The sequence below is a fragment of the Clupea harengus genome, chromosome 5, assembly GCF_900700415.2.
Source record: "Clupea harengus chromosome 5, Ch_v2.0.2, whole genome shotgun sequence".
NCBI lineage: Eukaryota > Metazoa > Chordata > Actinopteri > Clupeiformes > Clupeidae > Clupea > Clupea harengus.
In genome coordinates, this window is record NC_045156.1 from 31,161,756 (window position 1) to 31,177,144 (window position 15,389).

The 15,389-nt window shown below is 40.9% G+C and overlaps 1 protein-coding gene across 5 annotated transcripts in view; it reads left to right on the forward strand.

Moving 5' to 3' along the window:
* The first annotated feature begins 336 nt into the window (after window positions 1-336).
* pcbp4 (poly(rC) binding protein 4) overlaps window positions 337-15,389 on the forward strand; it is a 70,214-nt gene continuing 55,161 nt past the window's right edge. For 2 of the 5 annotated variants that reach the window (XM_031568548.2, XM_031568550.2), the window contains exon 1: window positions 337-910. The gene's annotated coding sequence lies outside the window, so the exon portion shown is untranslated. Of the gene's footprint in view, window positions 911-14,795; window positions 14,902-15,389 lie in introns of those variants that run through there. The other 3 variants (XM_031568551.2, XM_031568552.2, XM_031568549.1) reach the window with 3 other exon arrangements.

The following is a 15,389-nucleotide window of genomic DNA, read 5'->3' on the forward strand; positions in this document are numbered from 1 at the left end:
TACTTATCTTTAGTGTTCACTTACACTTTTAGAACTGTGCATCCTTATTTACAAATGTCACACATAGCCATACCGTGCACTGGATCTGAGCTGGACAGATGAACATGATAATGAGATAATAAAACACACTAACTATCATGATTTAGGCTAAATTGAAATAACAGCAGCGTCATAAATGTGGGGCTCTGCGCGTTGGCCCATTGGTGGTGCCGGGCTCTAAAAATGTATTGGCCATTTTCGCTGGTTAGCCTAGGCTACTATTTGTGAAGGAGGAACAAGCAAGATACTCCCTACGTTTAGAGGAAGTCCCATTGGCATGACTATTGATAGCCTACCCAGAAAAATGAGCCATAAGCTTATTTAAAAAAAATGGACAACGGGAAATGGCTACAGGAATATCTAGCGGCAGCGACATGTTTAATTAACACAATCAAACGTAAACTGTGCTTAGATGCGCATGCAGCCGTTGAAGTGATGGAATCTAAATAGTTATAGTAAAAACTGACAAGCACTATTTAGACGACAACATGAGGATACAAAACAAAGACAAAAAACATAAAACCATGGAGAGGTCGCGGTGAGATGTCAAATCTCAGTGCCCTTACCCACAGTGCATTGTTTTTTTCTTAGCCTCTCATTTGTTGTAATTGGATGGGGTAGTCCATAGACTGCAAAAGGAGGTAGTCCCACGTCCGCTGCATCCCTCCTGCCTCCTCTGCCTGCCTCCCTCCCCCCTCTTTCTCGCTCAGGCGCTGCCTCTATTTCTCTCGGTTTGTTGTTACCCTGAAATCGGGATTTTTTTTGCCACTGTACAAGGTTTGCATTGACAATGACGCAAGCAGCTGGGGATATGTTATAATTATACGGGCCTGTATGTTGAGGTTTTGCGGTTCAAGACAACGATTTTAAGGTAAGAGTTCACCATTCATCTATGATTCAATGACTTATTTCTGCTCTCTTTAATCGTATAGGCCTACTCGTTCATGTGAGGAGCGAGGGATGTAGGCTGCAGTGCCTGTCGTGCCTCTCATCTTCTGATGTCAAGGCAGAGATAGATAGGGTGTCCAAGTGATACAGGCTATTGACATGGAAGATGTTCAGCCATAAACTACACTAGCACCAATAACTTTATAGAACTATAATTAGATTCATCAACAGTAATCTTGTTGCCTACAGACACGAAATTCATCAACGGTTCTACAAACAAGAAAAGTGCTATTCAAAATATTTTAAACACCGAGTAGCACACTTGCTTGTGTACCGAATGAAAAAACGCTTGTGATACGCTAGCATGTTCGGAATATAACTTAAAGACATACGTGTGTTCGTGGTTTCTGTGAATACCACAAACGCAGATTGAGTTTATGTTATAGCCTGAGCTATAATAAAACAAGTCCAAGGCATCCGTGTGTTCAGGTACCCGACACTAGCAAACATGTTATTTCTTTACAGACTTCAAACCGCGATATGTCCGCATGATCTGCCCTAAAGAGATGTAGCATTTCAAGCGATTTTTTATTTCCGTCTACTTTGTCGACTCCTCATGATAAAGTCGTGTGGCCTCGATGTTTGCGTGTCCGTTACCCAAAGCAGTTGAACGACTGTTTTTAAGTCCATGACTAGCCTATATGTTGATGGGCCAAGGCTTGTTCACTGTCACCATGATAAAGCTGTTTGCCTAATAAAAGTTACAGTTTTAGATGATAAATTGACGCTCCCTCATAATGTAATGATATCTGTATGTAATACCAAGTCCTAATGTACTAGTATTTGGTTCCAACAATTCAGGCCACTCGGTTCCATGTGTTCTGCTGAATTCGTCCCAACTAAAAAATAACTGACACGACAATCAAACAATATATATCTTTAATTCTGACTCTTCTGTATAGCAGTTCTGTTATTCAATATTGACAGTGATCTGGCACTTCTTCTTGATTGGCTATGGCATGTCATTCGTTGCTTGATGGGATAGATCAGAATTCATCATATGATGTATTTCACATTTCACTAGTTCTCCATCTAGCAATGATTAGAAAGAAAGAAATACTAAATGTTTACAATTCCATACCAGATGTTTCTTATACTTACATTTCCATATACAATGCAATGTTTAGCCTATATTCTAAATAAGCACCACTGTAGAACACTGTCCGCTGAGAAGAATGCTGCTACTCAGATGAAGAAGCATGAGTTTTCACTTGTCTGTATGTAACCTGCACAGTCCAGCATCAGACTAGAATGGGCAACCTTGGACTTGGAGGCAGATGTTCTAGCAAGAAGGCTTAATATCTGTTCCTAGCATGTTTGGGGAGGGAGGTTTATCCAGTCGTGGACAGACTACAGTAGGCCAGTTGGGGGGGACAGTAGGCCATCAACTATATTATAAACATTTCAAAAATTCACTACATTGTGGATAAGTATTATTCAACATGACATTGTTAGTATTAACTTAAAGGAAAAATAGACGAAAGTACTATAATCGAATTAATAGAGGTGTAACGATTTACCAATGTGAATCGTATCGTAGCCCATGTTGCTAGATATGTATCGGCTATTACAAGGGAGGTATGCACACCCCTACTAATTAACCAACACAATTTTCACAAATAACTGCACATCTGTCAATTGCTTACAAGTCAGTGAAAACCGAAAGTGGAAAATACTAATTTTAAGCAATGCCATCTATTCTGCAATCCAGACTATTCTCATTTGTAGTTCCACGTTGGTGGAACGAACTGCCTAGTACTACCAGAGCAGGGGCGTCCCTCTCTACCTTCAAGAAGCTTTTGAAGACCCAACTCTTCAGAGAGCACCTCCCTTCCTAACTGGCACCTGACTAGCGCTTAACTTGCACTTCAGCAGTCACATTCCTGCACTTCTTTTTCCTTTTTTCTAGGTCGTTGTTTTCTAATTCTCATGTAAAGTAGTATTTATTGTTACAGCATGCTTTTTATTGCTCTTAGCTTGACTGTTCTCTTCCTTGTACGTCGCTTTGGACAAAAGCGTCTGCTAAATGACTAAATGTAAATGTAAATGTAATTCTTGGTAGCTTTAATCTTTAGATTCTGATGGAACACTACAGCTATCCAATCAAATTCGCCTGTCAAGGCAAAGCCAGGGACGGATCTAGAAAAACATTTCTTAGGGTAGCTATGAAAGCTTAGTTGTCTACATACTTCAAGCATAGGCTCTTAGATGTTTTTCAATATACATATAAATGTTTATAAAAATCAGTCCAAATAATTCAACTTTTCAATTACATAAAAAATAGTAAGCATTTTGATGTTATGGAAGCCTACTGTATTGGTTATATAAGAAATTAATATACTGCCTTGAAAGCTACACAGCATGAGTTAGGCCTATGGACAAAATCATTAAAAATACAAGCAAAAACATTATGAGACTGTATTACTACAGTTTTGTGAAGAGAATAAAATGAACAACATACACAATTATCAAGTCGTTATGAGAGCTATTCATATGATAACAGAAAATCAGCTGCCGTTTTTGGGTCGTTATGAGAGCTATTCGTATGGTAACAGTAAATCAGCGGGCGTTATTGGGTCGTTACGAGAGCTATTCATATGATAACAGTAAATGGGCGCCATTATTGGATGGTTTGGGTTGTTCACACAGACCACTGAGATACAGAAGATGGTACACACACTCTTCAAAGAGATATCTGCTGCTGGTGTCCTGCTAGAAGTTCAAGCATTGCCTTGGTTGTATCTTTTCGTCAGATGAAAGTATGAGGACAGAAGGGAAAAACGATGACTTTTGATCCAATAGAGGATTCTGTATATATATGGCTAGTAAGTGATTTGTTAACTCACAAATGTTGTGGTAGCTAGTTTTTGCTGTGCTCTGCTCTGCTGGGTGAAAAACACCATCTATTTTACTATATTACAACAGAACTTCATTTTAGCTTTTAAGTTAGTTGTGGTTACAGTAATTAGCAAAGAACTCAATGGAATGCTGCAGTGGGTTTATTCTGCAACAGATCTGAAGCGCACACAACATGCTAGGATGGAGACAGATTCGATGGAGGGATGGTTAGAACGAATCAATCCATAGTCTTATCTGTGTTTGCCTTGCATTCCTTTGTCTTTAAAATGGTCAATGTGTGAAGGTCTGCCGACAGGAAGTTATGGCTGATCATTTGAATGTTTTGAATGTAGCACCTCAATGTGCGAAGGCTTTGGCACAAGTTTACTTAATGTAAATATGATATGTTCTTGTGTGGGAAGGGTTTACACGAGTTGAAAGTATATGAAAAACACCAATATGTTTGTGTTATGCTTTGCTGATTAGCCCATACGCACGTTAAGGCCAGGTAGCTTATCTCAGCTTTGCAACTCGTGATTGGTACACACAGGCTAAAGTTTTTTCACTCTCCAAAGTGTTACATCGCACCCGTTTAGTGTAGATTCTGGATTATTTTATAATAGACAGCTTCATATAGGTTACTGAATAGTTTAGGTTTGTCAACTATGGTAGCCTATCTTCTCAGTCGAAAAAAAAAAAACCTCTGTCGGTAGCATATCATATTGCAGCCAGTTGTATCAGCAACTTATTTTCTACATGCAAACTGATTTTATCACTCATTCTTTTGTCATAGAAATAATCATAAAAAGGGTACTCTGCCGATTATTGTACAGAGACAAGTAGATTTGCAAATTATCAACATTACTGTTGGCGTACCAAATATCCTTGAGGATACCACATTACATTGAATAGCAGTTATGCGGTTGTTGTCGGATATATTGTTCTAATTCAATACTGGACCGATTTTGATCTCTTTTGCCCCTAAGTCAAAATTCTGACCCAAAGAGAATAGGCAAAATAGAGCCCAGGATAAAAGAACCCAGTGAGGAGACTCTAAGTCACTTCTTTCCATCTGAGATCAGCCGAAGAACAGGAGCAAAGCCACGTTGGAGATCCATGTTGACCATAGTAAACAGATCACTCTGAACATTCAAGCTGGTGTGCCTTGGACTGCTTTGAGAAAATTGTATACATCAACATTTTTGCATCAGATTTTTCTGAAGAGAGTCCTGGTTTGTCGACATCTTCAAAGTAATGTCGGCACTGTGTTTTGAACTGTTGAACTGTCCTTTTCTCAAAAGCAACGGACACAGTTCATATGACTTGGGTTATCTCAGATAGATACTGGGCAATGAAGATGTAGTCCAGGTTAGGTTAATATTCACCACTACTAACAGTAATCTGGGTTAATATTCACCACCACTACTAACAGTAATCTGGGTTAATATTCACCACTACTAACAGTAATCTGGGTTAATATTCACCACTGCTAACAGTAATCTGGGTTAATATTCACCACTGCTAACAGTAATCTGGGTTAATATTCACCACTACTAACAGTAATCTGGGTTAATATTCACCACTACTAACAGTAATCTGGGTTAATATTCACCACTACTAACAGTAATCTGGGTTAATATTCACCACTACTAACAGTAATCTGGGTTAATATTCACCACTGCTAACAGTAATCTGGGTTAATATTCACCACTACTAACAGTAATCTGGGTTAATATTCACCACTACTAACAGTAATCTGGGTTAATATTCACCACTACTAACAGTAATCTGGGTTAATATTCACCACTGCTAACAGTAATCTGGGTTAATATTCACCACTACTAACAGTAATCTGGGTTAATATTCACCACTACTAACAGTAATCTGGGTTAATATTCACCACTACTAACAGTAATCTGGGTTAATATTCACCACTACTAACAGTAATCTGGGTAAATATTCACCACTACTAACAGTAATCTGGGCAAAGCACATCTCCTATTGCATTTGTACTTCAAACCAACCAATCAAGTGAATTAACTCTTATAGTGATATGCCTTAAAAGTTGTCATAGCCACAGCCACCTAACCTCAAGCAATTAAAGATAATAATAAGATAGTTTGTTTGTTGGTGTTGTTGTGTTGGTGTGTTGTTGTACAAACACAGGACAGTTCAATACAAATGTATTCTGGTTGTCCAGAACATCAATTATCCTCCAGCTCCATTTGGGGATTCTTGATAGAGTGGTAATGTTCATAAAATGCAATTATAACTGGTAGCAAAGAAAAATTCAATCAAAATACGTCTTTTTACAGTTACTGGGTGGGATTAGAGGGCGCATTACTTTGTTAATATTTTGTAAAATGTTTTTTAAATATAGCTACAAGCTATGGTTTCAAGTCTATATGCCAAGTTTGGTGTCAATACGTCAAAGCATCACTAACGAATGTGCATTTACAAGCTGCTCACTATTTGTGAAAATCCCTGCTTTTATTTGTGGATTTCTCTCCCTAACTCTATACTTCATGTAATCGGTTGTATGCATATTGGTCCATTATGGGGTAGTAGTCCACGGACACTGCACAGATGTAACGCAGTCTGGTCAAATTCAGTCATACCCTCGATTCGTGTGATTGGCTGAAATTGGAAGAGACATCTGATAGGCTGCAGAAAATGTCAAGCCACGTCAGGAAAGTCTCAGAAATCCACAAATAAATGCAGGGGTGTTCACAAGTGCACCATCATTAGTCTGTTAATAAATGTAACAGCGTTTACATTTGTGAATGGCGTGACATTTATATGTGAATCAGGAAATACATTTGTGAATCGTGTGACATTTATTCCATAGCCAGGAAGTTAGCATTGGAGAAATAAATTAGCTAACAGGCTTTTTCCTTCCACTCAGTTGCTTGACTAAGTTATATTGATTGTCAAATATCCACAGATACCAGGGTTTAATTGGCGTTCACTATCAACATAAACACTGTGCTATAACCAACACATAATCTTAAGAAATACAGATCATCTTTATCAGTTTGATAGTCCCTCCCATTTTACTGCTGTGATTTGTCTCCATTAAATTGCCACCCATTTGACATTAAATAGGGGTTGCTTCAGCGTTGCGTGCATTCCACGCACGATGACACCGACACGTGTGGGAGTTAAATGCTATTGTTTATTGTTATTGCTATATCTATATTGGCCATCCGTAAAGAAATGCATTTCCTTGCATTAAACATTAGAGAGCACATTGCGTTTATTCCACAGCTCCTCAAACTGTGGAAATCAAATGAAAAAGGCATTGCAAATGGGCACAGACCATTTGGGACTGCACACGAGACAAGGGTGATATTAGAAGTCTTGGGGAATGAACATAACTCTGGAAAACGAGTCTATTAAATATCTTTTAATTATATAAAAAGTGTTAGTTGGTAAGTTGGCCCCATTTTGCTAACTAGCATAAACAGAACGGTTAGTAACCATTCCATGTGATGTAAACAGAACGGTTAGTAACCATTCCATGTGATGTAAACAGAACGGTTAGTAACCATTCCATGTGATGTAAACAGAACGGTTCGTAACCATTCCATGTGATGTAAACAGAACGGTTCGTAACCATTCCATGTGATGTAAACAGAACGGTTCGTAACCATTCCATGTGATGTAAACAGAACGGTTCGTAACCATTCCATGTGATGTAAACAGAACGGTTAGTAACCATTCCATGTGATGTAACCTCTTGCCCTGACCGTTGAGCTGGGCTTATTGCTAGGGCTTGAGTTCCTGGTTAAGGCCAGTTTAAGCCTAGCCTAGAACTGTGGAAACATTCCCTGGCCCAGAAACTAAGTTCAAGCACCAGGTTTGGCTCACACTCTTTGAACATGTGTTCTGCTCGTCTTTAGCGTGTGTTATTGCACTGGGGGAGAGGCTATTTAGTATGATTTTAGTTTAGGTCTGTGACTGAAACAAGAACGCCCTGACCCTTGACCCTTTGCCCTTTGACCTTTACCCTATTTGCAACATGAGATGGTAGCATATGTCAGTATTAGCGTACGGCCTCATTAATGACCCGTTTAAGCTACAAGCCCCTTTCCAAACTCCCGGCAGTTTACTGCCCGTGAAGTTTGTTTTCGCGACTGGGCCAGAAATTGTCGAGAAACGAACCACTGGCAACGGGAGGGTGTGTGTGTGTGTGTGTGTGTGTGTGGAGGGCAGATCTGGCATAGGAATAGCAGTGAAGCCGTCTGGCCTGAATTGGCCTCACTCCAGTATTTGATGAATCCACCACTTTTAAAAAAGGAAAAATCACTCGTGATTGGTTGGTAGAACTGTCACTATTGGTCACCCTGGGACATTAGTCTAGGGACATAGGCTTGGGTAAACACCTCTCTTACAATAATAATAATAATAATAATAATATAATATAAAGTTATGTGTATAATTAGTAAGCCTATGCCAAAAAAACACTGTTGTTACTGAAGATTATATATTCATGTGGTATATGCTATGTTGTATTCATGTTAGTGTTAATGCACAAACACAACAGTGTAGAAGTTGTAGGAAAGATGGAGCTGCCCACACAACAAGCTCACGTTACCTAGAAAGCACTACGTCCCTCTCTACCTTCAAGAAGCTTTTGAAGACCCAACTCTTCAGAGAGCACCTCCCTTCCTAACTGGCACCTTGACTAGCGCTTAACTTGCACTTCAGCAGTTACATTCCTGCACTTCTTTTTCCTTTCTAGGTCGTTTTTCTAATTCTTATGTAAAGTAGTATTTATTGTTACACCATGCTTTTTTATTGCTCTTAGCTTGACTGTTCTCTCCCTTGTACGTCGCTTTGGACAAAAGCGTCTGCTAAATGACTAAATGTAAATGTAAATGTAAATGCACTACTGTGCAGCTGTGTGAAAAGAACCAGCCACTGGAACAGAAGAATGTCCCTAGTGAACCCTGGGCATCCAGGAAGCAGCACCGAAGGGCCTCGGCCTCTGAGCATCGCTGTAGGAGTCCAGGAAGCAGCACCATGGGCCCTCATTCTATGCTTATCAATCGGTTTTGCCATCCTTGTTGATTTATTTGATCTGTATAGACACCTGTGTTTATGTTGTTCAATTTCATATATTAATTTAAAGTCGTCCAATTTCAAGTAACCCATTCTTCAACACTATCTGCTACCTTATCTTCAAACAGAAAGTAACGTTAAATCTCCATTGCAACAGCTTTCGAGGATTTGGGAAGTAAATGCTGCTGATTTGCTTATTTCTTATTTAGGCTACTTGTTTGGTGGAGGCAATCCAGAATTACTGTTGATAAAATCTGAGAATCCCTGTAGGAATCCCCGCACCAGGTGGTCATTGGGGCTCATGATGTTTTGGCTACTTAAATCTCTAAACAGACCAGACCACGCTGGGTCATGAAGGTTTGTGTCTAGGAGTTCTGCTACATTGCTAGCCTTTGTCCCTGGCTGCGACCCTTGACCCCTGACCCTTGGTCTCTGGGCTACTTGTTGTAAACCTTTTGGATTATTCTTCTTGGAGAGTTTATATATTTGTTTTTGATGGATGGATCGTTTCCTTAGTTTGAAGCCTCACTGGCTTCCTGACACCTGGTGTCAAGCCCTTTTGTCTTCTGAGGAAATTATTTATTACTCTCAAGGAGTAATACACTTGTAAATACAGTCTTAATTCCTGTGGTTCTGCATTTGTGCGCAGTTTACATTCTGACACCTATAAGGCGTCGAATGTCCAGTGTGCAGACGTCTTTGAAGTGTGTAGCTGCGTACTTTGGATTAGCATCCAGTCTTTCCTGCAGCAAAAGGATGGAGGTCACACTTTCCACGCAGACACCCCTCTCATATCAAATTGTGATTCCTTTCCAGAAGTCCTAAGAGGTTTTCTGTGCTCCCCACAAACATTCCTCCTGTGAACAGTCATTAACCTGAACTTCCATGGCCGTGTACAGTGCCACTCACTGACGCAAAGTCCACTTTACATGCAGTGTGTGGACTTTTTAAATATGATTTTCACATTTTTCAATCTTAATCTTTTCCAGTAGGGTGAACAGTATGCATTTCTTTTTCTGTTTCTTTTTATTGTACAGCATGACAATGAATGGTGATCACAGTCAGTAGAGATGTCCTGTACCCTTTTTGGGCCGAAGCACACTTTGGGCCTCGGGGTCTCCAAAAGAAAAGGCCATTATAGTTGAACATACAAACAAAGAATGTTAGGCAGGAGACAGGAGTGGGGGGTTTAGCGTAGGGGGGGGCACACACACGTCTGTATTCATCCATAGATTTGAATTCATGTGTTGACAGAGCTGCCACTGTGTAAAAGCCCTCTGTTCTCATTCTCACTCCTCACAAGGGCCAGCTTTGTATCACCAGCAGCACTGCATCCTTGGCAGAAAGATCAGCAAAAAAGCTGAGGCCATGGCATGGCATGGCACGCAGGGAAATGGACAGTGAGAAATGTATCCTCTGTCCCCCGCCACCTACCAGCAGAACTGCAGAGGGAGGGAACAGGCAGAAGAGAGAGAGAGAGAGAGAGAGAGCCAGTGAAAGAAGGGATGAGAGGGAGGTAAAAGGTGTTCAAAAGCATTTGTTGCCCTCCTGAATTCAATATCTTATTGTGGCCCTGGAATCCTAGATATGATAAGAAAGAGCGGGGCTATAAACGAGAGGGGGGTTGCTTTTCAGGAACCAGAACCAGCCAGCAACACAGAGGCTGGGGAGGAGGGGGGAACTTACCATAAATTACTGGGGGAGAAGCTTACTAATACATCTCCAAAGGCCCTTGAAGATGCCTAGAACGAATCATTTGTTCTGCAAAAATATGCCAGGGTGGCACAGTAGTCCTTCACTAGAAAAGATAAGTCCTTAGTCTGACGTGAAGTCGATGTGTTGCTGTTCATTAACTCCTACTTTTCCTCTTTGTTGACTTGCTGACTAATCACTTTGTGGCATTTTTTTGCTAGACCCCCGTTACTCTTGCTCATGCTCCATCTCAATGTGTGTCACCTGTCTTCACACTCTCTGCTTCTGCGCATGCACCAGAGGAAGTGGCAGTTACCCGACCCTGTTTCTCAGAGCTCAGAGTGTCAAGATGCATTAGGGAAGCAGCCTCCCTGGTTGAGATGATGTATAATAGTAATCATTTAGTGGTAAAGATGTCTTTCCTTAAATGTGTATCAATCTCATGGCTCCCTGTTCCCCTCATGTGGACTATTATAACTTCACAACAGAGTTGTCTGTCTGACACAGACAGATTTCTATACTCTTATACTGTTGCAGGATTCTCCTGGACTGTTACAGCTGCTGCTGCTACTCCTTTAGGCATAGCGTGGTCCCCTGACCACCTGAAAGAATTGCTGGCTGAATGGAAAAACCCAAATGCATCAAGACAGGGGTATCTAATCAGAAGAAGCAAAGAGGTTATAGAAGCAAAGAGCTCGCATAATACACTCAGAAATACATGTTTGTGCTAAGAGGAAGTGGACAAGACTGCATGTTTTGATTTGCTGCTTTGCTTTTTCCCCAAGTCCTAAATGTAAGTCCTCGTGTCAATCTAATTCCCTTCTAATTTTCGATTACTACCCCTGAATTGCTCAATATTAATCTCAATAATGAACGAATATCACCTGTCAGGCTTAAAGAAGGTCTAGGATGGTTTGAGAATGATGCTAGATATTGTATGTCTGTGCATAACCATGCTGTTCTAAAGTGCATGGTAACCAATAGGTACACTCACAACCTGCTTATCATGCCATAGTGAATGGACCAGCAAAGCAAAGCCTGAAGCCTCTCCTCAGCTTTAACCCTTGTGTGGTCTCACGGGTCAAACATGAGCTGCCACTATGTGGACCACCGGACAAAAGCCTAAAATGATCCTTTTTCAACTCCAAATTTGATTACTTTTCCCACAGAGACCCCAGATATTGACAAAGTGTATGATGAATGGCAGGTTGTTTCTTCATGCAAAATAGATTTGGGGTTTTCAAAATTCAATTAAGATTTATTTTAGGGACCCTTAGGACAAGGGGAGTATACAGAATGTTGAGACTACACAACCAGATGCTCTTGTAGTTTCATCTGGCTTCACCTCAGGCTCACCAGCCACTGAACTCAGATCAGTCAGGTCAGATTCTCCTGTCACCTGTGGGGTAAAACCTGATTCCTCCTCTTCCTCCCTCAGGAGTTCCTCCTCTTCCCTCTTCATCCCTCTCTTCCTCTTCCTCCTCTTCCTCCCTCAGGAGTTCTTCCCTCTTCCTCCTCTTCCTCCCTCAGGAGTTCCTCCTCTTCCTCATCTTCCTCCTCATCCTCCTCTTCCTCCTCTCCACTCCTCCTCTAATGGTGGTCCTGCCCAAAGCGGAACTCAAATCAAGCACTAACCCAAGATGGAGCCTCATAGTTGATGTTGCTATTGACTGGATAAGGGATAATGGTGTCCACTGATTGGATAAGGGATACTGGTGTCCACTGATTGGATAAGGGATAATGGTGTCCACTGATTGGATAAGGGATAATGGTGTCCACTGATTGGATAAGGGATAATGGTGTCCACTGATTGGATAAGGGATTCTGGTGTCCACTCAATGCAGAGATAACTAACTCTCTAGGTCTCCCTAATGAGGTCCTCTGTAAACTGGCACTGCTGTCTCTAACATCCGCCTGGTTCCTTAGCACCAGTTACTTTCTCATTTAACCAACTCATCTCATTTAACCATGGTGCGACAGTGGTACAGTAGGTAGAGAAGTCGTTTAGTAATCAGAAGGTTGCTAGTTCGATTCCCTGTCGAAGCGTCCTTGAGCAAGACTCTGAACCCCTAATTGCTCCTGATGTGCAGTGTGCCATCAGTGTAAATGTAAAAAATGTGTATACCTTGTAAGTCGCTTTGGATAAAAGTGTCTGCTAAATGACTAAATTTAAACCAACTTTCTCATTTAACCATCTCAACAAAGCTATCAGTCTAAAACATCATATTGCCCTTTCTATATCTGTATATGATGAGTATGTAATGGCCAAATTCCATTTGATTTGTTCCCAGATTCTGTGTTTTTTCCATTAGATTCTTTTCTAGATTCAGTTTGATCTGATTTAATCATTTAGTTATCATGTGCATTGTATTCAACTGTGCTACAGTGCTTTTACACAAATCTTGAATCTGTCTAGGAGACGACTGTGAGTTATGTGAGTGTAGGATAGCAAATAGTATAATCCCCCGCAAGACCAATGCAATTATATTTAGTCCTGCAAACAAATGTAATTGCACATTACCTTCCGGTTTGGATGAAGACTCCGATGTCCAGAGTATTAAGATGCTCTCCTAAGCCAACCAGTGAGCGTATGTCCTGTTCGTTTCACAATGCATAGGGAATAGGGATACTGCTGCTGTATTCATTTTAAAGCCACTGAACGCCAGAGGTTGATGTATCCCGAGTCATTTCATGAACTTTGGCTAGCTGTCTCTGATATCTTTGATGTGCCTGTGTCCCTCACACAGGCTCAAATTTAATTTATAACGTCATTGAATATATTGCTCTCAGGTCGCTTTACTTGAAAATGTAATTCTGTGCAATTCTGCATGTAACCATGATTTTTGTTTTAATTACTGAATTCCGTGATTCCAAGCAAAATCCGCAAAATTCCGCAGAAAATCCACAGAAATCACACCTGTGTGTAATATGTTTTAAATGTCTGTTTGAGTGTGTGTTGCATGGGGGTTTCAGTGTGACACATGGGAAGTGTCTGGTGTGCATAATATTTGGTACTTTAGCTAAATGTGAAGACTTTGATAAGGGTGCTAAATCTATTTCTGATGCTAATTCAGGTTGTGCCTGACGGTTTGATGCCAGCATCTTCTTTGTGTTTGTGGCATATGAGCTTTCTTGCCTTCTTCTTCTGCTGCCTTCTGAGTGCCTAAAATATTTAACATGGCTTTTGCTATTTTTGGAATGAAGCGCTCTCTCTCCCCGTCTCTCTCCTGCACTCCCCTTCTCGGTTTTTCTTGCTCTCTTTCCCTTCTGTTTTATCTTGCAATGACTGTGTCTTACAGATTTGTCTAGGAAATGTATGAGTTTGTTTACAGATAGGAGCATGCCATTTCTGTCTGGCATCTTGACTCCGAGCAGGGTGAGCCCATCCTCTCGTGGACATGTGTCTGATTTGGGGTTGAGGGGCCTGCTTCTAGTGGGCACTGAGGTGGTGCTAACATTCAGTCCAAAAGCATCATTCTCAAACAATCCTAGACCTTCTTTAAGCCTGACAGGTGATATTTGTTCATTATTGAGATCAATATTGAGCAATTCAGGGGTAGATGTACAGACCTTGGAGAGCTCAGCCCAAACAGCGATTTAGCCAATCCACAGAAAGCGCATGTTGTGTCTTTTTTCATTTGACATGGGATGCAGTACACTCACAAACTGAAATAAGTCATTCAATCATGGCTATAACAAGAAATGATTGCATGCTGCACAGTAGTCAGGGAAGTGCAACTTCCCATTCTGTTCCCCTGCAGCAGGCAGAATGTGCTTTTTGGCCATGTGCGGTTTGTGCGCGCGCACCTGCCATGCATGTTTTTTAGGCGCACCTTGCTACAAAACGACACCTGAAATGGACGCTAACGTGTTAGCACATCTGGGCCTCAGTGTTCTTAAACATTCTCAGAACATTCCACTCTCTTCAGGATTCTAGAGAGTGTGAGAGCCTTGACTGTGACAGCTGGAAACCCAGAGCTGCCCTGACAACACCCTTCCTCATTTCACCAGAACCCATGTGAGAGGAACATATGTGTCCTGTCTGCAGACATGCAGGGTTGGAGTTTACCCACGTGTGTTGATGCCTCAGAAGTAGAAGTAACAGACACGAAGGAACACTTTAGAAATCAGATGGCCTGGATCAACCAGACCGTCGTCTGCAGACATTTCATTTGAATTTCTCTGGAATTGTAAATCCTAGTCTGGGATATCTGCGTGTACACCTGTCACAGACCTGGCTGAGTTATATTCAACGCATAACTGGCGAATTGTACTGTCCTCAAAGTACAAGATTTATTCAGTGAAAAATATACTGTTTTGGTAAGTTTCCTGTTTATTTGAACTTGCCACAGATATACGTGTATAATATTCTTTGACATCTAGGATGCTACTAGAAGAAGATTTGATTAGGGGGATGTGTTTTTGTATCATATGGCCTTTTCATTGGTAAAGCCTCTCAAAGATTTTAGGCACATAAAACCACAAGGAGAGATATAGGTCATATTAACTTTGCAAAACACAACATTCCTATTTACAGTGTCACTTTGAATTGAAGCGTATTACTGGACAAAAAAACATATATTTGTTCCTTTTGTGGTGGAGCTGAGGGTGATACCTTTCAATAATCGTTATTCCTCATGTTGGCTAATGCTCTGCCAGAGAGACTGTCAGGTCACCATGAGCATCCCCGTCAAAAAGTTGTTGGTCACTTTTTTTTTCGAATGAGAAAACGTCAGTATCTCCAAAGCTCGTTGAATGAGAGTGGTGTGTCACAGGACTCGAGGGAAGAGAAGAGGGAGCAGTACACA